Raw genomic sequence first — 27,281 nt, 5'->3', positions numbered from 1 at the left:
TGAGCCAGCACAGTTTAAAAGGTTCTGAAGCAGTCCACTGTAACAGACAAAGCTGGTTGTTACCTCCATCTTGAAGATATTTTATAACAATTTTCAACATAGAGATTTTAAAATCAGACATTTCTTATCAACTGAGATAATGGGAACTGCAGATGCTGGAGAATTCCAAGATAATAAAATGTGAGGCTGGATGAACACAGCAGGCCAAGCAGCATCTTGTGCTCCTGAGATGCTGCTTGGCCTGCTGTGTTCATCCAGCCTCACATTTTATTATCCTAATTTCTTATCAACTGTTTCTTTCTTAAGAGCAATATTAGACAGCACATTTATAAAACTAGGATGGGGTATCTCATGAGTTGCACCATTGGTTGGATGTTTTCTCTGCATTCTTCAGTTTTTTTTGAGCCATAACTTATGAGAAATGCAAGCTCACAATGAGATATCAAGGGAACCAGACATCTGGGCCTCTGATTTCAGCAGGGACAAAGCTGTATCTTTCAGTGATTTTACTTAGGATTTGAGACAGAAACAGAGGAACAACAGAGATATAGGGTGAATGAGAGTCAACTCAGGAACTGAAAGTAAAATAGTTGGAAAGAAAAGAAGGACAAAGAGCAAGGGGGAGAAAAGACAGGAAACAATTTATACCAAAATGAAACGGAACATGATTGTTTCCTGTCAAGTGATTGACTTATGTTCAAAAATTAACAGCGTAACAGAAAACTGGAAAGTACAGAATGCTTCTGCTGAAGAGGTGATGGTAGTTAATTGGTATTGCAATAACAATTGTTACATTGTTAAAAAGGTGCTTATGTTGTTAATTATAAATTAAATTTCTGCAGTGCATTTATTGGACACTTAATGCACAAAGCCAGTAAGTGCTTAAAAATGAAAGGGAAACTGAACGTGCGATGCCATTTACTTATCATATTATTTAACTGTTGTCAGAGGCTCAGAACCATCACAAAATAATACTATAACTTACAATTTAAAATAAATCTGACACAGGTGAGACAATACACAAATGAAGGATAAAAAGTTATTGGGCCTTTCATAGAACATAGAACATAGAACACTACAGCACAGTACAGGCCCTTCGGCCCTCGATGATGTGCCGACCTGTCATACCGATCTCAAGCCCATCTAACCTACACTATTCCATGTACGTCCATATGCTTGTCCAATGACAACTTAAATGTACCTAAAGTTGGCGAATCTACTACCGTTGCAGGCAAAGCATTCCATTCCCTTACTATTCTCTGAGTAAAGAAACTACCTCTGACATCTGTCCTATATCTTTCACCCCTCAATTTAAAGCTATGCCCCCTCGTGCTCGCCGTCACCAGGATCCGTGGGTTCTGAAGGTTTAAAAGGAGAACCAGGTCTACGTGGTTTTGAAGGTAGAAAGGGTGCAAAAGGTGACAAGGGCTCTCATGGCTTTCCTGGATTACGTGGATCTCCTGGACATCAAGGTGAAAGTGGGAAAAATGGCTTACCTGGAATTCCTGGCACTAAGGTTTGTGAATTTGATCATTTGTTTCTATCCTGTAATTGCTGAAAAGAAAAACATACTGCCAGAGCTTCTCATTTTGCAATCATTAAGACAAATTCAAGAATGCCAAATTTCAAACATTACAATAGTTTACACTATAGGAGAAAAAAAAGAGGCTGAATTTTTTGGCAAATCAGTCCCAATTAGTTGGCAGGAAAAATTATTATGCATTCTTCTGGGTAATTTTTAAAAAAGCAAAGACTTTAAAAGAATTCCTAATGGTTGTAGAGAATAGGTCCCTGTGTATGTCAGTTCTAGCAAGTGGAAACCAGTCGTATCATAAGTTCCAATAGTTATCTTAAATTGTTTGTTAGTGTAGCTATTAGAACATTAAGGATTGTTCAGCACGTGCTGCTCATCAGCTGAATCACATCTAGAAGTAAACATATTCTTTTGAATTTTACAAACATAGGCTCTTTCACTATGGTCTATAACCTGCCAATTCCAAATAATTGGGTAAGCAAGCTAAACAAACATGATTAAAATAAATTCTTTGTTAATCAATTAGTAGGATAAAAGTTTTATTATGGCTGGTAAACTTGGAGTTGCTGTTGTGTTAGTGAATTTGTCATTGCAGCCATGAAACTGAGGTATCAGAACTTACTCAGTTAAATGAAATGGAAATTACGAAATTGTCTCCTTGTTCCTCTACAATATGCGCTATTGAAGTTCGCGCAGATGGAATCCTTTTGAAATATCTTGTATTAATGTGGACTTCCATGTTTTTTTCTTTTAGTTTATTCATTCAAACCTGTTGAAAGAGGTATGATGGGTTTTTTAATGACATAGCCAGATCAAATTTTTTGATAAACAACCTCTCTGGCTCTGAAAAACCATTCTTGTATTGTGGAATGATCATTTATTCATAGTTTTTTCATTATGCAGAAGCTGAAACATGATATGATTGAAAAATCATATTTCAGCTTCTGCATTATCCCAAGTATATGTCAAAGCTTTCATTTTGCAAACTGTAAAAAGATTGCAGTGTAGATTATTAGCAGTTTTGTTTCCCTATTTGCAATCTGTGCAGATTTTAATTAACTGCTTATTATTTGTTTAGCCTGCTTGATAACATTGTTGTTTGGATGCTGGACGTGCCCTTGAACCGACACCAGAATTTCAACGATGTCAAAAAGCAGCAATACAGGTTTCATCTGATATTTACTGGCAGCTTTCTCTGAAATTGTTGTTTCAGAGCACATCACAAAATCTAGGACATCTTCTATTAACAGGTCTCTGATTTCATTTCAAAGGAAGAGTCACTGGACCTGAAATGTTAACTCTGATTTTTTTCTTCACGGATGCTATTAGACCTGCTGAGTTTTTTCAATAATTTCAATTAGTTATTTACAGCATCTGCAGCTCTTTCGTTTTTTTCTCTGATTTCATTATATGGTTCACATATGGATTATTTGCCCTAAATTAGTTATTTTTTCATTAAGTGCACCCAACGAGCCAATGAGAACTTAGGAAAAATGTTTGGAACCTGAAACAGAGCAAATGTAGGTGTTCAATAGGAACTAAAATAGAGTACAAAGGCTTTAAAGCACTCATTTGGCACTCATTAAAGTGTAAGCAGTTCCAAAATGTTGATACATCATGTGAAGTTTTAGAATTTTTAACTTGGACTCTTGTTTGTCATTTAGCAGTTAGAGAGAAATTCATATCTGCAATGTATGAACTATAATAAATTTATGCAACTTCAATATAAATATTTGTATCAAAAAATTATAGAATGATTACTGAGCTGAAGTAGGCTATTTGGCCTGTTACATCTGTCCTTGGTCTCTGCAAGAACAGTTCACTTAATGTTTTCCCTGCCTTTTCCTAATAGGTCTGCAATTCTTTACGTATTCAAATAATAACCCAACTCTCTTTTAAAAGACACAATTGAATCTACTTCTACTATTAGGTTATTCCAGACCCTGACTACTTACTGCATAAAACAATTGTTGGAAAAATTTAACATGTTGTGACAAAAAAAGATTTTTCCTCATGTCACCGATATGTTCAGGTGTCCATGTACACAGATCCTTGAAAGTTGCCACCCAGGTTGACAGGGCTGTTAAGAAGGCATACAGTGTTTTAGCTTTTATTAATAGAGGGATCGAGTTCCGGAACCAAGAGGTTATGGTGAAGCTGTACAAAACTCTGGTGCGGCCGCACTTGGAGTATTGTGTACAGTTCTGGTCACCGCATTATAAGAAGGATGTGGAAGCTTTGGAAAGGGTGCAGAGGAGATTTACTAGGATGTTGCCTGGTATGGAGGGAAGGTCTTACGAGGAAAGGCTGAGCGACTTGAGGCTGTTTTCATTAGAGAGAAGAAGGTTGAGAGGTGACTTAATTGAAACATATAAAATAATCAGAGGGTTAGATAGGGTGGATAGGGAGAGCCTTTTTCCTAGGATAGTGACTGTCTTAACAAAACAAATGAAAGGCTCAGTAAAATAGGAATTTTTTTAAAAATACCATTTTTAGTCTGTCATGGTAATTAAGGGTCTACTGGTTTTGAATACCTTGTATTAATATTGCTATGTCCAATGGAAATTCACTTGCTTGTACTTTTGCCTCCCAGTAAATTGTATTTTTTTTACTCTGTGCCAACATTTGTGTAGCCAAGGATCCCATTTGCATTTTTATAGCAGCTTTATTAACCTGTTCCATCAAAGGTATGGGTATGTAGTCTGCCAGGTGTTTCTATTTAAAATTTATTATTTAGATTATATTGCCTGTCCTCATTCTCCTTCCAGAACATATTATTTTGTGACATTTGATGCAATATGAATAACCATAATATGATAGAATTCTTCACCAAAATGGAGAATGAATGGTTGATTCCACAACTACAGTCCTGAAACTAAAATAGAGGAAACTGTGTTAGTATGAGGCACGAGTTGACTGTGGCAGATTGAGGAATATTATTTAAAGAGATGATAGGAGAACGGCAAATGCAAACATTCAAAGAACACATGGGCGACTGCTTCCTTGCTGTTTGACTGTATAATCATTTATTCCTGTCTGGTGTGAAAGTAAAATGGAAAATGTAGCCAAGCCATGGCTTGTAAGGGAAATTAGACATGGTATTAGATGCGAGGAAGAGGCATACAAATTAACCAGAAGAAACAACAGATTTAGGGAGTGGGAGCAGTTTAGAATTCAGCAAAGGAGGACAAGAGGATTGATTATGAAAAGGAAAAAAATACAAGAGGAAGTTTGCAAGGAAGTAAAAACTAGCTGTAACAGTTTCTATAGGTACGTGAAGAGAAAAAGATCAGTCAAGACAATTATACATCACTTACAGTCAGAAACTTGAGATTTAAAGGGGAAACAAAGAAATGGCTGACCGATTAAATACATACTTTGGTTTTGTGCTCATAAAGGAGGGCATAAATAATATGCCAGAAATGTTGGGCAATACAAGGTTTAGTGAGAAAGAGGTACAGAAGGAAATCTGTATTAGTACAGAAATGGCTCTGCTGAAATTGATGGGATTGAAGATTGATAAATCCCCAGGCCCCAATTCACATCCCAGAGTACTTAAGGAATTGGCCCTTGAAATAATGAATTATTTAGTGGTCAGCTTCCAAGAATCTTTAGGACCTGGAAAAGTCCCTTCAGATTGGAGGGTAGCCAATAAAACCCTTTTATTTAGAAAGGAAGGTAGGGAGAAAACAGGGAATTATAATCAGCCTGACACTGGGGCAAAATGCTAGAGTCCATTACAAAAAGAATTATTAGCTGAGCTTCTGGAAACCAGTGGCAGGACCGGACAGGGTCAGATTAGATTTAAGAAAGGGAATTCATGCGTGACAAATCTACTGAAATTCTTTGATAATATGACTAGTAGACTTGATGAAGGAGATGTGGTTTACTTGGACTTTCAGATGGCTTTCGATAAAGTCCCACATAAGAATTAATGTCTGTAACTAAAGCTCATGGGATTACAGTAGTGCAATGCAGGAATAGTTTACCAGACTGATACCTGGCATGGTGGGACTGGCATACAAAGAGAGTTTGAATCAGTTAGGGTTATGCTTGTTGGAGTTCAGAAGAATGAGGGGGGAATCTGGTGGGCTGTACAATGCTCAGCACCATTCATGACTCCTCAGGTACAGAAGCAGTCCATGTTCAAATGCAACAAGACCTGGACAAAATATAGGTTGGGCTGACAAGTCGCAAATAACACTTCTGCCACACAAATGCCAGGCAATGGCCATCTCAAAAAAAGAGGGAATCAAACCACCACCACTGAAAACCCCATGACAAAAATCGCCGACTATCTAAACACTGGGGGGTTGCAATTGCCAGAAACTCAACTGGACTCAGCATACAAATACAGTGGTTAACAAGGGCAGGTCAGAGGCTAGGAATACTGTGGTGAGTAACTCACTTCCTGACTCCCCAAAGCCTATCCATCATCTACAAGGCACAAGTGGCTCAGTGGTTAGCACTGCTGCCTCACAGCACCAGGGACCCAGGTTCAATTCCACTCTCGGGGACTGTCTGTTTGGATTTTGCGTGTTCTCTGTGTGGGTTTCTTCCAGTTTCCTCCCACAGTCCAAAGATGTGCAGGTTAGGTGGTTTGGCCAGGCTAAATGGGATGTTCTGAGGGTCATTGTGGACTTGTTGGGCCAAAGGGTCTGTTTCCAAATTGTAAGGATTCTACGATTAAGTCAGAATTGTGATGGAATACTCTCTTCTTGCCTGGATGGGTGCAGCTCCACTAACATTGAAGCAACTTAACAGCATTTGGGAAAAAGCAACCTGCTTGATTGGCATATCAACAGGCATCCACTCACTCCACCACCAACACTCATAGCAGCAGTGTGTACCATTTACAAGATACACTGCAGAAACTCTTAAAGGTCTTTGCATAGTACCTTCTGAACATAAGAACTAGGAGCAGGAGTAGACCATCTGATCCCTTGAGCCTGCCTCACCATTCAATCAGATCATGGCTGATCTTTTTGAGACTCAGCTCCACTTACCCGCTCACTCACCATAACTCTTAATTCCTTTACTGTTCAAAAATTTATCAAGCCTTGCCTTAAAAACATTCAGCGAAGTAGCTTCAACCACTTCACTGGGCAGGGAATTCTACAGATTCACAACCCTTTGGGTGAAGAAATTCCTCCTGACCTCAGTCCTACATCGGCTTCCCTTTATTTTGAGGCTATGCCCCCCGCTAGTCCTAGTTTCATCTGCTAGTGGAAACAATCTCCCTGCCTCCACCTTATCTATTCCCTTCATAATCTGATATGTTTCTATAAAAGGTCTCCCCTCATTCTTCTGAATTCCAAAGTGTATAAGCCCAGTCTACTCAGTCTCTCCTCATAATCCAACCCTCTCAACTCTGGAATCAATCAAGTGAATTTCCTCTGCACCCCTCTAGTGCTAGTATATCTCTTCTCAAGTAAGGAGACCAAAACTGCACACAGTACTCCAGGTGTGGCCAGGACTCTATACAGCTACAGCATAGCCTCGCTGTTTTTAAACTCCATCCTTCTAGCAATGGCAGACAAAAATTCCATTTGCCTTTTTAATTACCTGCTGCACCTGCAATCCTACTTTTAGCAATTCATGCACAAGGACACCCAAGTCCCTCTACACAGCAGCATGCTGCAATTGTTTACCATTTAAAACATAGTCCATTTTGCTGTTATTCCCACCAAAATGGGTGACCTCACACTTATCAACATTGTACTCCATCTGCCAGACCTTTGCCCACTCACTTAGACTATCTATATCCCCCTGCATACTTTCAGTGTCTTCTGCACACTTTGCTCGACTACTCATCTTAGTGTCATTTGCAAATTTTGACACACCACACTTGGTCCCCAACTCCAAATCATCCATGTAAATTGTAAACAATTGCAGTCCCAACACTGACCCCTGAGGGACACCACTAGCAACTGATGGCCAACCAGAAAAACATCCATTTACCCCTGCTCTTTGTTTTCTATTAGTCAACTAATCCTCTATCCATGCCAATACATTATGGGTAATACTACGCAACTTTATCTTATGTAGCAGCCTTTGATGTTGCACCTTGTCAAATGCCTTCTGGAAATCCAGATACACCATATCCACAGGTTCCCCATTGTCCACCATGCAAGTAATGTTCTCAAAGAATTCCACCAAATTAGTTAAACATGACCTATTCTTCATGAACCCATGCTGGGTGTTCCCAATGGGACGATTTATATCCAGATGTCTTGCTATTTCTTCCTTAACGATAGATTCAAGCATTTTTCCCACGACCGAAGTTAATCTAACTGGCCTATAGTTACCTGCTTTTTGTCTACTTAATTTTTTAAACAGTGGTGTCACATTGGCCGTTGTCCAATCTGTGGGAACCAGTCCACAGTCCAGTGAATTTTGGTAAATAATTAATAGTGCATTTGCTATTTCCCCCATTACCTCTTTTAATACGTTGGGATGCATTTCATCAGGGCAAGGAGACTTGTCTACCTTTAGTCTCATTAGCTTGCCCAGCACTGCCTCCTTAGTTATCATGATAGTTTCTAGGTCTTCACTTATTATAACCTTCCTGTCATCAGTTTTCGGCATGTTATTTGTGTCTTCCACTGTGAAGACAGACACAAAATAATTGTTTAATGTCTCGGCCATTTCCTCATTCCCAGTTATTAAATTGGTCTTGTCATCTTCTAAAGGACCAACGTTTACCTTTGCCACTCTTTTACGATTTACATATTTATAGAAACTTTGCCACCCGTTTTTATATTTTGAGCTAATTTACTCTCATAATCTATCCTACTTTTCTTTATAACCTTTTTTTTCTGGCTTTCTGCTGGCCTTTAAAGGTTTCCCAGTCTACAAGTTTCCCACTACACTTTGCTATTTTGTGTGTGTTTTTTTTTCAATCTGATACTTTCCTTTATTTCCTTAGGCATCCAAGGCTGACTATCCCTTTTCCTAGTTCTTCCTTATCACTGGAATATACTTCTGCTAAGCACTGTGAAAACCATGACCACTTCCACCTAGAAGGACAAGGGTAGCAGAAGACCACCAAGTTCCCCTCCAAGCAACTCACCAGCCTGATTTGGAAATATGTTACCATTCCTTCATTGCCACTGGGTCAAAATATTGAAATTACCTCACTAATGGCATCAAGGATCTACCGATGTCATATGGACTCTGCAGGAATTCAGGATGACAGATCTCCAACACCTTCTCAAGCTGCAACTAGGGACGGGTAATGACTGCTGGATAGTCAGTAAGTGAATAGAAAAAACAACTTATAAACTTCTAACAGGACTAAGCAGGGTACATGCAGACAGGATGTTCCCAATGACAGGAGAATCTAGGATCAGGGGTTATAGTCGAAGAATATGGAGTAAACCATTTAGTACTGAGATAATGAGAAATTTCATCATGCAGAGAGTGCTGAGCCTGCTGAATTCACAACCGCAGAAAGCAGTCAAGGCCAAAGTATCGTACGATTTTAAGGAGGAGTTGGAAATAGCACTTTGGGCTAAAAAGGGGTCAAAGGGGGCAAGCATGAACAGGGTATTGAGTTGGATGATCAGCCATGATCATAATGAGTGATGGAGCAGGCTCCATGGACCGAATGGCCTATTTTCTATGTTTCTACGCAACATGTTGCTATGAAATAAAAATATTAGCTAGGTTCATTCAATCCATACTCATCTAATACTAAAAGTATCATGCTACTCGGAAACAGATAATGGGGGTTGGCGAGTCAGAGTTTGAATAATTAAATCAAGGGAAACAAATGTTTAAATTCTGTTAGGCAGCATGTGCATTCATACAACACCTGAAAACTCCTCAGGATAATCCAAAGTGCTTCACAAATAATGAATTACCTTTTCTGAAATGTTGTAACTGCTAACAAAAACTTAATTCCTGTGTAATTCCATAAAATGCTGTATTAGTTTAGTTTTTAATTGTTCATAAAGGAGTATTAATTTTGCCATCCTATAATTTTTAATTTTGCAACTCAAATTAATGTGCCTTAAAATCAGACTCTGTAAACAGTTGCCTGCGCTTAATTGAACTTAATTCCAATTATCTACTAATTTGAATTGAATTTGTGAAAAAGCAGCTCCAATGTTTAGTCAAGTTGTTTAATTTGAATTATTGGGTAATTTACATTTTTAAAGCAAAACCCACTTCAAATTAACATAAACAGGCTGTGTTAGCAATAAATACATTTGTGTAGATTTTATCTTCCATTTTAATGAAAACAGCCGTATCTCATGGCCATTTTATTTTAAAGAACAAATGCCTTTGATCGAACCAGAGATTTGCACACCACTGTTTAACAGGTTTATTTGTATGATTAAGTGACATATTTTCCATCCTGCGACCTAAAGTAGTGAGATGTTTCCTTATAAGAAAATGTAATCTGAATAGTGATGTAAAGCAACTTGCTGATGACAACTCAGCAGTTCAGGGAGCTATGCCCTGTGAACATTTTGCGTTAAATTTCAAAAGCTAGGTCCAAAAGCTAAATAAGAATAGATAAACAAAACAATTCTGCAAGATCAAGCACAGAGCTAATGCCCCTCAAGTTCCTACTCCTTTATAATTTCACTGTGTTTGATACTACTATTGTTACGAATAGGACAACAGGAAATGCTTGACACAGACGCACTTTAGCTTCCACAAAAATCAGACAATATTCTAAGTTAAGTCTTACTACACAACTAAAATCTAAAAGACAAAGAAGGCTCATTAATAGCACGAAGAGAAGGATAAGGACAGAGAATAGTGGAAAATTGCAAAGAAAATTTCAATGGAACAGAGTATTCCATGCAAACAAAGCAGCATTAAAAAAGCTAAGGCTGTTAACACAGCGAGAGGCATATGACTACTATGGGCAGTGACAGCGTGCTTTAGAAAAACAACAAGCATAATACCAGAGATAATGGGAACTGCAGATGCTGGAGATTCCCTGGATACCAGGATGAGTACTTAAACAGAAGGTTATAGTAACACACCAACATGTCGGCTTGTGGGCTGTATCCACCCCAAATTTCAGCATCCTTCCTCCCCTCCCCTGTTTGTGGGCAGGGTTGAACTCATAGAAACCCAGTCCTCTCATGCTAGAAAATGGAGTATTTGAATGGCTCAACTTGCATAGATTTGGAAAGGAGTTGGGAAGTAGAAACAACTGAACAGCTCTTTATTAGTTGAGACATGAAGTTTAAGAGGGAGGCTGTGCTAGAACTGTACAAAAAGCTGGTTAAGCCACAGCTAGAGTACTGTGTGTGTGCAGTTCTGGGATCTGCATTACAGGAGGGATGTGATAACACTGAGAGGGTGCAGAGGAGATTTACCACAATGTTGCCCGGGGTGGAGAGTTTCATTTATGAAGACAGTTTGGACTGACAGGAATTGTTTTCCTTAGAGAAGAGGGGGATTGAAATGTAATAAATTATGAGGGACAAATATAGAGTAAACAGGAAGAGATTTTTCTCCTTAATGGAGGGATCAATGACCAAGGAGCATAGAACTAGGTAAGCAGCAGAAGATGTAGAGATGTGAAAGAAAGAATATTTTCACCCAGAGGGTGGTTAGAATCTAGAACTCACTGTCTGGAAGGGTGGTGGAGGCAGAAACCGTCAATGACATGCACCTGCAATACCAAGGTACACAAGGCTAAGGCCAAGTGTTATAAAAGGGGATTAGAATAATTGGGTAGCTGTTTCTGACCAGTGCAGGTGCAATGGACCGAAGAGGTCATAGGTGTTGTACATCTCAATGGCTTTAACACTCAGCACAGGCACAATGGCTGAATAGCATTCTTCTTAATTAGTATGATTTCATAATTTGGCTCGAGCCTAAAGTTTCTAAAATGTATGCTCAAAACAGCATGTTGCAGAGCTCCAAGGAGAAAGATGAGACACTTGTCTTGGAGCTTATGTTAAGCTTCATTGGATTCATGTAATAAGCCAAAATGTAAGGATAGGTGGGAATGGAAGGAGGAGTTAAAATGATGTGAAACAGATTGTTTACAGTCATATTTGAAAATAAAACAGAAATACTCAGCAAAGCATAACAAACAAACCATACATAGTTGTATAGGCAAGTTACATCACAAGCCGAGATATTTTGATCAGATCAGAAATACATAAAAGTAAAGCAAAGAATGCTAAAGATCTGAAACAAAATACACAAACTGTTTTCATCAAAGTGTTGGTTAACAGTAATGGTGGTTAACAGCAGGTGATTTAACAAATATCTACCTCCTTTAATTTAATGGCAAAGTGCTGAGAAAAAGCAGCTAGAAGTTGATGTGACGGCAAAATGAACCAAAGTGGTTTTAAAGCAGAAACAGAGAAGTGTGTTTCCAGTGACATAGTGTTGCAGGAGATAGTGTTGTGGTGAGAAAGCATCGGTAGAACATGCTCTGGCAGCTATGTCAACCAGGTGGGAAATATGAAAACCTGTCAAGGTGGAGTGAGAAAAGGTCAGGACCGTGTGTCAAAGGTGGCAAAATGGATGGACCCAGATTAGAGGCCTGACAGTCACTGCAAAGCGATATTTCAGCTGAAGGCAAAGGACATTTTAAAACGTCAGTGTCAAAGAGAATGTACATCTAGGAGAAAGGCACAGTCCTTCAAAAGCTGGGGTGGAAAGTATACTGCTGATAATTGTGGAACTCACTGCGCTTAAAATAGACATCTGTGGGAACTCCATCACCAAAAATTAGATTAGACGGGCAAACAGACTGAATAGAAAGAGTTAGAGAGAAGGGTAAGTGATATCAGCATGAGACTAATAATCCAGTGACCCAAGATATGTCCTGCTTTGAATCCCATTATGGCAGATAGAGAAACTCGAATTCCAAAAAAAGAAGTCTGGAATTGCAAGTTTTCTTCCTACTCATTTGTGGGACGTAAGTGTCGCTGGGTGGCCATCATTTATTGCACTTCCTTAGTTGCCCTTGAGAAGGTGAGGGTGAGCTGCCTTCTTGAGCCGCTGCAGTCCACCTGCTGTGGGTTGACCCACAATGCCATTAGGGAGAAAGTTCAGAATTTCAACCCAGTGACAGTGAAGGAACGGTGATATATTTCCAAGTCAGGATGGTGAGTGGCTTGGAGGGGAACTCGCAGCTGGTGGTGTTTCCAGATACCTGCTTCCCTTGTCCATCTGGATGGAAGTGGCCGTGGGTTTGGAAGGTGCTGTCTGAGGATCTTTGGTGAGTTTCTGCAATGAATCTTGTAGATAGTACACTCTGCTGTGACTAAGCGTTGGTGGTGGAGGGACTGGATGCTTGTGTATGTAGTGCCAATCAAGTGGCTGCTTTGTCCTGGATTGTGTCAAGCTTCTTAAGTGTTGTCGGGGCTGCTCTCACCCAAGCAAGTGGGGAGTACTCCATCGCACTCCTGACTTGTGCCTTGTAGATGGGGGACAGGCTTTGAGGAGTCAGGAGGTGAGTTATTTGCAGCAGAATTCCGACCTTCTGGCCTGTTCTTGTAGCCACTGTGTTAATGTGGTGAGTCCAGTTGAGTTTCTGGTCAATGATAAAATCTAGGATGTTGATAGTGGGGGATTCAGTGATGGTAACAGCATCGAGTGTCAAGAGATGGTGGTCAGATTGTCTCTTATTGGTGATGGCACAAATATCACTTGTCAGCCCAAGCCTGGATATTGTCCAGATCTTGTTGCGTGTGAACATGGACGACTTCAGTATCTAGGAGTCACGAATGGTGCTGGACATTGTGCAATCATTGACAAACATCTCTACTTCTGACCTTATGATGGAGGGAAGGTCATTGATGAAGTAGCTGAAAATAGTTGGGCCTAGGACACTACCCTGAGGAACTCTTGCAGAGATATTCTGGAGCTGAGGTGAGTGATGTCCAACAACCACAACCATCTTCCTATGTGTCAGGTATGACTTCAACCAACAGAGAATTTGAACCCTGATACCCAATGGTTCCACTTTTGCTCAGGTTCCTTGATGCCACACCCAGTCGAATGCAGCCTTAATATCAAGACCTGTCACTCCCACCTCACCTCTGAAATTCAGCTCTTTTATCCATGTTTGAACCAAAGCTGTAATGAGGTCAGGAGTTGAGTGGCCCTGGTGGAACCCAAACTGGGCATCACTGAGGAGGTTATTGCTGAGCAGATGCTGCTTTATAGTGCGGTAGATGGTGCCCTCCATCACTTTATTGATGATTGAGAATAGGCTGATGGAACGATCACTGGCCGGGTTGGATTTGTCCTTTTATTTATGTACATTATAGTTAAATACAAACAAAAGATCGAAGAATTGGAATAACAACTCTTATTGGAAATTATTACAAAATAATAGATTATATAACTACTAAATAGTAACTTGTCCAATTTAGTAACATGCCATAAACACATCTTCGGCAAAGACAAATTCAGTAAAATTGATTATCTGACATGCAATTCTCCAGTCAAGGAAGAAAAAAACATCAAAAGAAAACTCAGAAAGAAACAGAGAGAGAGAGAACGCAAGTATTTTGCTATAGCAGGGAGAGATGTATAGCAACTTACAAACCCAACAACTACTGAAAGCTAAACTAAAATCCTGGTTCTGTGGGAGCCTGACCTTCATGCTGCCTCTATTGTTCCAACTTTAAAATAAAACCCAAGGGTTTACAAGCTGTTTACTTTACTGGCTTGGAACAGACCACTCGTCACCTCTGTCTCAACCTCTCTTTGTAAACAAAAGGACAAAATACACCTCTGAAAACCATATTATCATCATAAGCCAAGCATGCTGAATGCCTTCTTTATCACCTTATCCACTTATTTTGCCACTTTCAGGGAGCTATGGGTGTTGCACCCCTAGATCCCTCTGCATATAAATGCTTTTAAGGGTTCTGCCATTTACTGCATACTTTCTTCTTGCATTTGCCCTCCCAAAATGCATCACTTCACACCTCCACATTAAACTCAATCTGCCACTTCTTGCCCAACTTTCCAACCGATCTATATCCTGCTGCATCCTCTGGCAACGTTTCTCAATATCCACAACTCCACCAATTTCTGTGCTATCTGCGAGTTTACCAATCAGACCACCTACATTTTCATTCAAATCTTTTACAGATATTATAAACAAAAGTAATCCCAGCACTGACCTTTGCAGAACATGACTGGTCACAGCTCTCCAGTGAGAAAAACACCACTCCTCAACTACCTCTGTCTTCTATGACCAGGTCAATTTTGTATTCAACTCACCATGAATCTCACGTGACTTAATCTTCTGGACCAGCCTACCATGACAGACCTTGTCAAATACTTTAGCAAAGTCAGTGCAAACAAAATCCACTGCCCCAACCTCATTAATCATCTTCATCACTTCCTCGAATACACTGATCAAGTTAGTGAGACAAGACCTCTCCTGCAAAAAGATTGTTGAATCTTAATTGCCCTCTGGACAATTAGCAACAGCAAAAAAATGCTGTCCCATTATTCATAAATTGTTTATTATTTTATTCAATGAGCAGAAATTGAAAATAGATGGCTAATGAAAAACTCAAACACAGATTTAAAGTAGAAAACCACACCCAATCAACATTGCAACAGAAGAGTTTCTGAAGGCTGGAGGCTTAAATTAATCAATTTAAATGAAAACAACATTTTGAGTGATTCCATAGGTCCAGCAACAAATCATGGTGGTTAAAGTTGGTATTGCAAATTTGAATGGGAAATACTGATATCCATTTTCAATGGGAGATGTTTATGCAGAAGTAACCAAACTTTAAAAAAAAGGACTAAAGCCTTTGATCAGCAATTCGTGCAAATTTTCAAATGCATAAACAAGTTGTTTTTAAATCCTTACTTCTTGATTATGGGCTTGATCATTGTCATTAAAGTGATTTTAATATTTCAGTAGTTTTACAAATAAAATATGAATGTTTGCCATGACATTAAAGGCATACTGTTTCATTTACAATTTCTTTCCTATTATGGAAAAAACAGAGTTAACATTTTGGGTCCATTAACTCTGCTTTTTCCTTCACAGATGCTGCCAGACCTGCTGAGCTTTTCCAGCAACTTTAGTTTTGTTCATGATTTACAGCATCTGCTGCTCTTTTGGGTTTTGTTTTCCCTTTCCTATTATATCACCTTCACAGTTCAAGTAAAATGCAAATGGATGTAGTCTGGCCAATAATTGTTACAAACTCAGAATTACATCAGTTGTTTTCTATGGCTCACGGTGACTCAGTCATTCATGTAAGCACAGCCTAAATTGCCCAAAATTATGAGTTTACTTTGAACCTAGTATTTAGTCAAATGAAAGCATGACCTGGAGCCCAAAACAATAAGTCACAGAATGCTGTGAACTTGTACATAACACCATGAGAGATTCTTTCTTTCAGAATATGTGCTAAATAGCATTCTGGGGGTGGAATGAAAATGTGCTTTGTAAGCGAAGAACAGCAGACAATAGTGTAGAACTGAACCAATCCAAGAAGCAGTTTCATTTAATAAAAAGGTTGGCTTCATCACTTGTGCTTTGTCTACTAGTCCCATCCATTCTGCGCCATCAGTCTTTATCTTTGACCAGCTGCTACCCCTCACTTCAGTAGCTCAATACTTCACAGCAGAGAACTTAAGCTAACTGTCCCTCTCAAAGATATCCCTGAACTCAGTGAATGCTCTTTACATTTGGAAAACTTGTTCATTAATTTTGATATCCTTAAAATGAAAGTTCCTCAATAGATATAAGCTCTACGTAAACGTAAACACGTAATATTAAAAGATGAAGGGATGAAGGGTCTAGGCCCGAAACGTCAGCTTTTGTGCTCCTGAGATGCTGCTTGGCCTGCTGTGTTCATCCAGCCTCACATTTTATTATCTTGGAATTCTCCAGCATCTGCAGTTCCCATTATCTCTGATATTAAAAGATGTGTTGTGAATGAGAAAGGGAAGAGCAGAAGTGACGAGGCAGTGTGACAGGTAGAGGATATTGTCAGCGGTGACAAGTATTGGTATCTCCGTGAATTACGTGTCTCGTCAAAAACCTTGAACGCAGTAAACAAAGAGGCAAGTTTGGAGTTACAGTTTTTTTTTGTATTTGTTGTATGAGATGTGGGCATCACTGGCAAGCTTGGATTTATTACTCATTCTTAATTACCATTGAGCTGAGTGCCTTGCTAGGCCATTTCAGAGGGCAGTTAAGAGTCAACCACAATGTGGAAGCACATGTAGGCTAGACCAGGTGTGGACACCAGATTTCCTTCAGCAAATGGCATGAACGAGCCAGATGGATTTTTATGATAATGTTTACATAATCACCAATGAACGAGCTTTGAATTCCAGATTTTATTGAATTAAAACTTCACAATCTACCATGGAGGGATTTGAATCATGTACCCAGAACATTAGCTTGGATTCTGACAAACTGTTCAGTGGTATTACCACTATGTCACCATCTCCCTATGGTGTTATAGTCTCGTTTATGACATTCTATATTTTCCTGTGACATTTATACCACTCTAATTTTTTATAGGTGCCACCAACACTGAATATAATGGTGTTTGTGATCTTACCATTATTCATACTTCTGTTTTTAACATTGTTGGTTGCCACGCAATGACATTTTTAATGGATAATATTTTTATTTTATGAGCAAAGATAAATCACTTAAACAACTAAACATGGGCTAAAGGTTACAGAAATGGTGTATCGTACTCATGGAATCTTCATACAAATTCATGACATGCATTAAACAGAAGCAGGCCAACCAATTCCACAACAAATGAATTGGCCTGGTTGAAGGAGGCCTTTGGATTTAGTGATATTCTTTGCATTATGCAGTTGCGAAGTCACCAGGAAAAAGTGGCCTGAATGAGTTATCATTTTATCAATATGGTATGCTATGACATATTCCATTCCCAAATTCTAGGAAATATGGAAGAACATTCATGGCAAGCTCAGCACACTGGGTGGATAAATTTATAAAGATAAAAGCTTAAATATAGGGGATGGGGAAAGAGTATAGAAAGAAAGAGAGCTCGTGAGGCACACAGAGACAAGTTCAACATAGATGGAAATAAAGAAGGAATCAGGGAGGTGAAAGCCAAGACAGAAAGAGACAGTGAGAGTTGGACAGAAAGTTAAACAAGAATTGAGCAGGAGCAAGCTGACACAGCAGTCATAGAATCATGGAGCAAGGAAACAGACCCTTCAGTCCAACCAGTCCATGTCGACCATAATTCCAAACTAAACTAGTTTCTCATGCCTGCATTTGGTCCATATATCTCCAAACATTTCTTATTCATGTACTTATTCAAATGTCTTTTAAACATTGGAACTGTACCCAAATTCTGCACATCCTCAGGAAGTTCATTCCACACATGATCCACGCTGTGTAAAAGAAAAATTGCCCCTTGTGTCTTTTTTAAATCTTTCTTCTCTCAACTTAAAAATATCCTCCCCCAGGTCTTGAAATCCCCACCCTAGGGAAAAGAAATCTGCCATTCACCTTATCTGTACCTCTCATTATTTTATAAACGTCTGTAAGGTCACCTTTCAACCTCCAAAGCTCCAGTGAAAAAACTCCCAGCCTATCCAACCTCTCCTTATAAATCAAACCCTCTATTCCCAGCAACATCCTGGTAAATCTGAATCCTCTCCAGCTTAATAATATCCTTCCTATAACTGGGCGACCAGAACTGGACACAGTATTCCAAAAGTAGCCTCAACATAACGCCCCAACTCCTATACTCAAAGGTCTGAGCAATGAAGGCAAGCAAGTTAAATGCCTTCTTAACCATCTTATCTATGTGTGATGCAAACTTCAAAGAGTTATGTACCTGAAACCCTAGGTCCCTCTGTCCTACAACACTGCGCAAGGCCCTACTTTAAAAGTAGAAGCCCTGTCCCTGTTTGTTTTACTTAAATGCAATGCTGCACATTAATCCAAATTAAATGCCATTTGCTACTCTTCAAGCCATTGAAACAATTAATTAAGACGTCTTTGTAATCTTAGATAACCTTCTAAAGAAAGAGAGAAAAGAGATGTGAACAGGAAGGGTTGGAGAGACAGGAGGGAGAGAAAGGCAAGTTTAGTCACAGGAAAATAGATGGGGAATCAGGTCTAGACAGACTGTGGAAAATAGGGGGAATGTTGCAACATTCAGGAAAAAGTGAGGGGAAAGACAGTTACATAACTGGCTGAGTCTTATTGTTAATTTCCTATAGCATTGTATGAACCATAGCAATTGGACTCATTCATGAGAACGTGCTAACAAAAATGTAATTAAGAACATTTTAAGCCAGAACTTCAATAATTTGCTGCAACAAAATTAAGGATGCATATTCCTGAAACCAGTCTGATTTTTCAATATAATAACTCTTTTATCTGTTACCTCAGTTAATGGTCCTAATAACATAACTTCTCAGCTTGCCTTTTGTCAACAGAATTTAACTTCATAACAACCGAACATAAATTAACTCAAAATTACTTCTGGACCAAATAAATTAAATCTCAAAACATTGCACATATGATTGCAGAACACATCTCTAAACTCTTGCTGAAGAATAAAAGATGATTTATTATGCTAATGTCTACTGAATGAACAGTCGTTTTTTTCTCTGGCAATATTCCTGACAGCTGTCTGAAAAGATTGTGATGTTCTGTAATTACTGATAAGCATCAAAGCCTGCAAGAAATTAATCTGGTCAGCAAACACCAGATGCAGATGTTTGCATTTTTTGGAGTTTGAGATACACAGTTTAATTTTCTTTATTTCCAGGATCTCTCCAAAGGATTCAGAAGCATACCTGGGGCCAAATTGTACAGGGAGGGGGGAGTTGCAAAATTCATTTCTAAAGTTGCAGTGCAAGAAAAGGCTGTTTATACACTAACACATTTCTGGTGGCCTCGTGTACCTGAGTGTGAGTCCTTACTGGGAGAAAAGCCCACACCCAAGAACTGACAACCAATCTACTGACTCCAGCAGACTCAGAACTCAGTAGAAAGTATTGTTACATTTGCAACCAGACCTTGCAGTTGTGGTAGGAGTGCCATAGATGGAGGATGTGTTTACTCTAATGCATGTGGGCTAAACCGTTCACCCTTCCCAATCCCTGAATAATGCATCCCTCTTTACTGGTACTTAGCCAATTTTAAAGATGGCTTTCTGAATCTTCCCTACCTGGCAAAGGCAACCATATTAGTACATGAGCAGCAAATTATTTGAGTCACTTAGGTCACCATCAAACTCAATTTCCATTTTATTTACAAAACAGTGGGCAGGCTGCTGATTTTGTGCTTCATGCCCGATGTTCTTTGAAATCTTTACACCCAATAAAATGTTCAGAGGAGGCCTCTGTTTAATGCATCATATAAAAGTTTTCACCACATACATTGCAACACTTCAGGTGTATCAAGTGACATTTTTTGCTCAAGTCCTTGAATAAAATAAAATGAAGAGTCCCAAGTAGAGGTGGAATTCATCGATTTGAGCACTTATCTCAGTAGCCTACCTGTGGAAATTCCTGCCCTGCTCTCAGGTTAATGATTTTCATTTATTACATGTTAGGAGTTTCCACTGAATATGTGGCTCTAGTTCAACATCACTTGTATCTCCAATAAGAAAACACAGGGCTAAGTATAAGCAATGGTAATAAAGCTGGTATCTATATACGTGTCCTGCGCCCAGGAGTTGAATCAAAAACTTGTCATCAATTCCATTTACTTTGAAATGAATGAAACCTGCAGGCTTCTGTGCTGCAGTGTAGGGCTCACATGATATATTTTTGTTAGGCAAGTACACCCTGATATCTGGTTTCTTAGGTTGACACAGCAACAATCGCAGAATGTACCAAAAAATGTATCTTCACTATGGTATATCTCGAGATGCCAACCATCCAATTTTAACATGGAAATTCAGCTTTTTCAGAACGTGTATGAACTTTAAAAATCGGCTGGTTTGGCACTTGGGTAGATACATTTCAATCAACCTGTTCAAGTGTCTTACGCCCAACCCTCTTCAACTCATGGCACGGTGGCTCAGTGGTTAGGACTGCAGCCTCACAGCGCCAGGGACCCGGGTTCAATTCCAGCCGCAGGTAACTGTCTGTGTGGAGTTTGCACATTCTCCCCGTGTCTGCGTGGGACTCTTCAGACACTGAAACAGTTTATATCCATACGCAGAAGATTTGGATCACATCCAATACAAGCATAACTCCCACCATATTCGTTTTGGAGCGTGGACCTCTGAGTTCCAAGCACAGCTCTAATTTTTGAAACTGAAGTAAGGTGGATCAGTATGCCGATCATACTGATTGGCGGAACCTTAGAGTGGACATGTGATCTTGCAGCGAGAGGGAACACTGGTGGCAAGTAGCATTCGCACCACACAAGTCCCAGGCAACGATCAGACCGAATCTAACCATCAGCCCTTAATGTTCAATGGAATTACAATTGCTGAATCTGCCACTGTCCACTGCATGGAGATTATTATTGACCAGAAATCTGAACTGAAATACTGTGGCTACAAGAAACATCACAGACTAGTAGATCTGCAGAGAGTAACAGACCATCTATCGCCCACTCCTTGCCAACCACCTATGAGGCACAAATCAGGACTGTGGTGAATACGCACCATTTGCTTGAATGGGTATAGCTCCAACAATGCTCAAAGGGTTTGACATCATTCAGGAAAAAGCAGCGTGCTTGATCAGCAACCATCAATTGATTATTCACTCTCTTCACTACTAATGTGTAGTGGCATCATTGTGTACAATCTACAAGTCTCCTTGGAAATCACCTTCCAAACCTCTACCAGTTAGAAGGGCAATGGCAGCAGATAAAGTAGAACACCAGCATGTGCATGTTTCCATCCAAATGACACCCAATTCCGACTCTGAACTGTATTGCCATCCCTTCTGCTGTGTCAATATTTTGGAACTCTCTTTGTAACTGTACTACTGATATTTTTACACTTCAAGGACTGTAGAAGTAAATTGAGCAGCTCACTACCACCTTCTCTACAGCAATTAGGGACAGGCAATAAATACCAAGAATGCTATGAAAAATTACAAATAAGCCATTTTTTTTATCCCAACTGCAGATATATCCTCTGCTTTCCAGGCTCTGATTGGCAAATTGGCATATATTTTGAACCATAGAATCCCTGCAGTATGGAAACAGGCCATTTGACCAAACATCCACACTGCTTCTGAGGAGCATCCCATCCATACCCATTCCCCCACATTTCCCATGTCTAACCTAAATATCCCTGAACACTATGGGTAATTTAGCATGGCCAATATATCCACCCTACACATCTTTGGAGCAAACCTGAGCACCCAGAGCAAACCCATACAGACATGGGAAGAATATGCAAACTCTATACAGACAGTCACCCAAGGTTGGAATTAAACCAGGGGCCCTGGCACTGCGAGGCAGCAGCACTAACCACTGGGCAACCGTGCAGCCTATTTATTACAGCTTCAAGAAGGAAGCTACAAAGCAAGGACTCCACATATTCGAGTGAAAATTACATACGTGCAGTCAGATTTTCCCACCGGTATCAATGTGAAAGCATTTACTGACTGAAATCCATATTCTCATTGCCTCTTGAAAGTCATAACTGAAGCATGCTAATTTTGTCTGTGAGAATACACAAAAGTTGCCTGATTGTGCAGAGGACTGTGGAAGGTAAAGTCAGCACAGTCATACCAGGCTATGGGGCAGGTCTCACTTTAAAGAGAGATGACTGGTGGTTGTTTAACCTGACGGTAGCCATGCCTCAGGCAAGGGGGCACTTAGAGAAGGATATTCCTTCATGGTCAACAACAAAAACAAAGTTGCTGGAAAAGCTCAGCAGGTCTGGCAGCATCTGTGAAGGTAAAAACAGAGTTAAAAGTTTTGGGTCTTGTGACCCTTCCTCAGAACTGATCGTGGCTGGGAAAACGTCAGATTATATGCAGAAAATAGGGAGGTGGGTGGGTTAGGGAGTAAACAATAGGGTAAAGCCCGAAGAGAGAGAAAGACAGTCGGACAGACAAAGGAGTTGCTAACGATCAGGCTGGGAGAGTGAGCAGTTGTGAACAGGGACTGTTAGTGATTAACAACAGGGGCCGTTTAATGGCAGGCTGTGTGGTAACAAGGCCTGATGTGTGGGGTAGGGGGCCTGGGACACGGGGGAGTTTAGGCCTTAATATTATTGAACTTGATATTGAGTCTGGAGGGCTGTAGTGTCCCCAAGCTGAAAATGAGATGATGTTCCTCCAGCTTGCATTTGGCTTCACTGGAACACTGTGTTAAGCCAGAGACAGAGATGTTGGCCAGGGAGCAGGGTGGTGCATTGAAATGGCAGGCAATGGGTAGTTCAAGGTCTTTTTTTGTGAGTAGAACACAGATGTTCTGTCAAGCGGTCACCAAGTCTATGCTTCGTTCCCCAATGCAGAGGACACCACATTGTGAGCAGCGAATGCAGTAGACTAGATTCTAGGAAGTGCAGGTGAAGTGTTGCTTGTATGTTTGGGCCCTTGGATACTGGGGAGGGAGGAGGTAAATGGGCAGGTGTTGCACCTTCGCCAGTTACAGGGGAAGGTGCCGTAGAGCTGTGGGGAGGTGTTGGGGGTGAAGCAAGTGTGGACCAGGGTATCCCAGAGGGAGCAGTCCTTGCGGAAGGCGGACAAGGGAGGTGGTGGCAACTTGCTGGAGTTGGTGGAAATGTCTTCAGCATGTGGATGCTGGTGGGCAAGGATAAGGGGAACCCTATTGCTGTTGTGGGAGGGAAGAGAAGGGGTGAGGGTGGAAGTGCGGGAGATGGGTCGAACCTGGTTGAGGGGCCTGTCGACAATGGAGCTGGGGAAACCTCGGTTGAGAAAGGCGGCGGACATTTTGGAGGCTCCCTTGTCGAAGTTGACCTCATCTGAACATATGCGACTAAGACAGAGGAACTGAGAGAATGGGATGGAGTCTTTAAAGGAAGTGGGGTGTGAGGATGTATATGGCTTTGTTACCCACATAGCCTGCCATTACACAACCCCTGTTGTTAGTCACTAACAGTCCCCGTCTACAACTACTCACCCTCCCAGCCTGATCATTAGCAACTCCTTTGTCTGTCCAACTGTCTTTCTCTTTCTTCAGGCTCTATCCCATCATTTACTCCCTAACCCACCCACCTCCCTATTTTCTGCATATAAACTGACGTTTTCCCAGCCACTATCAGTTCTGAGGAAGGGTCACCGGACACAAAACGTTAACTCTGCTTTTTCCTTCACAGATGCTGGCAGACCTGCTGAGCTTTTCCAGCAACTTTGTTTTTGTTCCTGATTTACAGCATCCGCAGTTCTTTTGGTTTCTATTACTTCACGGTGACTGACATAACACTACAGAGGCCACTATGCTGTCACCAAGAAAACTCAAGAGTTGCAAGATGGCGGCGGAGTAGAAGGTTGCCGAACCTGAAGGTCATCTGCTCTGCCCGCTTTTACTTTCTCTTTTCTTCTTTCTGCTGTTTGCTGAACCTTTTAACCTTCCTTACATTCTGTAGACAGCTCAAACAGCATCAAGGTGTGCAGCCTGTCGGAGGCAAGGTGTGTTCCTGCTGGTGGAGGGAGTTGAGTTTGTACTTCCAGCAGCAGTAGCAGCAGCAGAGGAAGGCGGGATTGTGTTCCTGGTGGTGGCAGTGGGAGCCATATTTGGGCCCAGTGGCCGACGTGGGACCCGGCAACTTCAATAGCCACGGCACTGCCAACATCAGCTCAGCAAGGACACATGACAGCGTCATCGTCAGTAGAGACAAGATGGCACCGAAGAACAGTGACAGTGTTCCAGTATTGGTGGTGCAGCAAAGTGACTCGAGGCTGGCCAACTGCTTCTTGCTGATGTGATAATGGGAACTGCAGATGCTGGAGAATCCAAGATAATGAAATGTGAGGCTGGATGAACACAGCAGGCCCAGCAGCATCTCAGGAGCACCCCTCTGATGAAGGGTCTAGGCCCGAAACGTCAGCTTTTGTGCTCCTGAGATGCTGCTGGGCCTGCTGTGTTCATCCAGCCTCACATTTCATTATTTTGCTTCTTGCTGATGATGACCTCAACTTCGGAAAAAAGAGACCAGATCTAGGCCAACAGCTAAGGGCTTCAGAAAGACTGTAGTGTTGAAATTTTAACTTTATTTCGTTATTTTTCCACCTTTATACTCGAGATTTTGTATCTTTGAACCTAAGATGGCACCAGAGAATGGCTACTTTGTAGACTTTTCACTGTACTCCTGGATCCCTGTACTTGAGTACATGTGATCCTAATTTTTTATTTACACATGGAAAGTCCTTGATCTTGGCACAGCCTCATCAGAGTCAGCACCCAGAGTATAAGTATCTCTGACACTCTTCATTTTATTTGTCAGCTAGACCTCCCTGATTGGACTGAGTTAACAACCGCAACTAGGTTTTCTCACTAGCAAATTGAAATGTATCTTTGGTGCAGCAATGCACTATCATGAACATGTTTAGTGTACAGCTGCTTGGAGTAGACATTTGTCTTGTGGATAACATTTGACTATAACATTCCTCCTTCAAGATAAGACGACTTGGGACATCATCCATGATAATCTCCTTATCTGTGGCTAGTTTTATGTTTGGCTTCTTTCAGCATGACTAAGACTACTCCAGCAAACACCTTTCCTATGTTATTACTGCAAACATTAATTACAATGATCTCCTGATTACCCTAGAGGTTGATGCTGGCCGTGAACAGACTTTTCTGAGTTTTCAGCACTTCACACATAAGTCACGCACTATATTTCTTCACTAAAAGTAAAAGTAGTCTCCGAGGTTTGTCAGATGCTATTTTCCAAATCTTTGTGGCTGCAATAGCAACCGTAAATACTTGGTTCACTTAGGCCTATTTCAAATGCAAGAATATTTGTTTCAAGTTTGATTGTGATTGGTTTCATTGATGGCTACCTGGATTTTCAACAAACCATTGGTGAAAATGATGACTAGTTAATCTATTTCAGTGAGGTTTAGTTATTTTTGGTTATTGTAATGTCAAAATGTTCTATTTAATGCTATGTTTAATTATAATGTCACTCAGTGAAAGTGAAGCCTCATGAAATCTCTAGAATATAATACTTGAAAAAGAGGCTGCATTCTAAGAAAGCTCACCTTCAACTTACCTCTGGAGACTAACTTGTGAATGTGAACAAGGGTATTTCAGAATGAAATGAAAGCAGGTGCCTGCATTATTTATCACACTTCTGCTGATCAGGCTGCATAACTACAGTGGAGATGCTGCACTAATTCCCAAACTGGCAGAATCAGAGCACTACATATGCTTACAGAGGGCTGGGAATCAGCGATGCAGCAGCATGTTAAGAAGACAGAGATAAATAACCAGAGGTAGAATCGACCGCTTTATCAGTACCCTATGTTCCCTAAATAAAAGTGTCACAACAGTAAGAAGAAAACTGGAAGGCAAAGAATGTTAGACTGCATTTCACTCACAGCATCAAAGTGCACTTTAAAGGAGCTGTAGAAAACAGAAAGGCTGGTGGAGGTTCACACATGTATACTTTGTGAGAGCCAGATCAAGTGGATATTTAAAATTGTTAAGAAGCATACAGTCTCCTTGGTTTGATAAACAGAAGCTTGGGGTATATGAAAGAAAATGATTAATCATTAAGTCCTATTTGGGGTATTGTATCCAGTTCTGGAAATCATACTTTTGAAAGTAATAGCAAAACCTTGGAGAGATTGCAAGGAAAAGGAATTTCAGCCACATAGGGAATTTGGAGAAACTAGTACTGCTCTCCTCTGAGTACATGAATTTTCACAAAAAGCAAAATATTGGGCTTGGTGCAGGACCAATGAAAACAAACTGCATCTTACAAAGAGGTGGCACAAATAATTTCCTTCTGAGTTGTCAAAAGAGGATATTGGGAAGGGAAAGCAATAACAAAATAACCACTGCAAATTGTGCCTTAACAGATAATTAATTACCGTGCTGTGGATAAGTGGCCTCATCTGGAATAACTCAATCATCACTGACACACTGACTCATCTTGCTGCTTCAGCATTCAAATATTTGACATTAAGCATTCACTGAAAAAAATGGTCTGGTCATCCATCAATGTTCATTCTACAAATAAAAAGGAAATAAAAAGCCTGAAATAAAATCAGTAACCATCACAGATCAGTCTGTGAAGAGAAAAGCCTGGACAGAGAAAGTCTGCCCTCCATACATACCAGTGGACCTACTGCACAAATCTAATATGTATAGGACCTACTTCAAGATTTAAGTTTCAGCTAGGTTAAAAAAAAACTGTAGCTAGTTCTTAACAGACCACATTCTTTTGGCAGTGGAATCTGTAATGCTGAAACAAAATTGAAAGGGAATTATCAAAAACTGCAATAAAAAAAAATTTAGACAGGGTTCTTCTTTTCTCGAATGGAATGAACCCCAAATTGTAAAAATAACGGTTTTAACCCTTAAATCCAAATTGCACACAGCAGAAATACAAATATATTAACTCAAGGTCAATGAAATTGAAATGTAGTGCTTTTGTGAAATATACATAAAAACATTTTCTGAACGTAGAGTACCAAATCTTCTGAACAGTGGCAAATCAGTATCAGGTTGTCACTCTGCTGTTTGTTACTTATCCTCCCAGAGGCCTTTGTGTTTCTAGTCTGAATTTCTAATTTGAGAAATGTGCAATGTGCCTGATTTTCAGAGTCTTCCAGTGCAGTGCAAGATCAATATTGCTGGCCAATCCATGTCTATATT

At 40.2% G+C, this 27,281-nt stretch overlaps 1 protein-coding gene across 9 annotated transcripts in view; it reads right to left on the bottom strand.

The window, feature by feature from the left end:
• Nucleotides 1–27,281, bottom strand: part of LOC125464774 (serine/arginine repetitive matrix protein 3-like) — a 693,195-nt gene that overhangs the window by 423,736 nt on the left and 242,178 nt on the right. Inside the window, exons 4-5 of one of the 9 annotated variants that reach the window (XM_059655503.1) lie at nucleotides 2,157–2,303; nucleotides 1,497–1,554 (exon numbers count right to left, since the gene is read on the bottom strand). The exons of 7 other annotated variants lie outside the window; for them this stretch is intronic. The gene's annotated coding sequence lies outside the window, so the exon portion shown is untranslated. The remainder of the gene's footprint in view (nucleotides 1–1,496; nucleotides 1,555–2,156; nucleotides 2,304–27,281) is intronic. One more of the 9 variants, XM_059655504.1, reaches the window with a different exon arrangement.

The sequence above is a fragment of the Stegostoma tigrinum genome, chromosome 27 (genome assembly GCF_030684315.1).
Source record: "Stegostoma tigrinum isolate sSteTig4 chromosome 27, sSteTig4.hap1, whole genome shotgun sequence".
In the NCBI taxonomy this organism is placed as follows: domain Eukaryota; kingdom Metazoa; phylum Chordata; class Chondrichthyes; order Orectolobiformes; family Stegostomatidae; genus Stegostoma; species Stegostoma tigrinum.
Note: the sequence above shows the minus strand (reverse complement) of the source record. Positions and strands in the feature narration are given on the sequence as shown.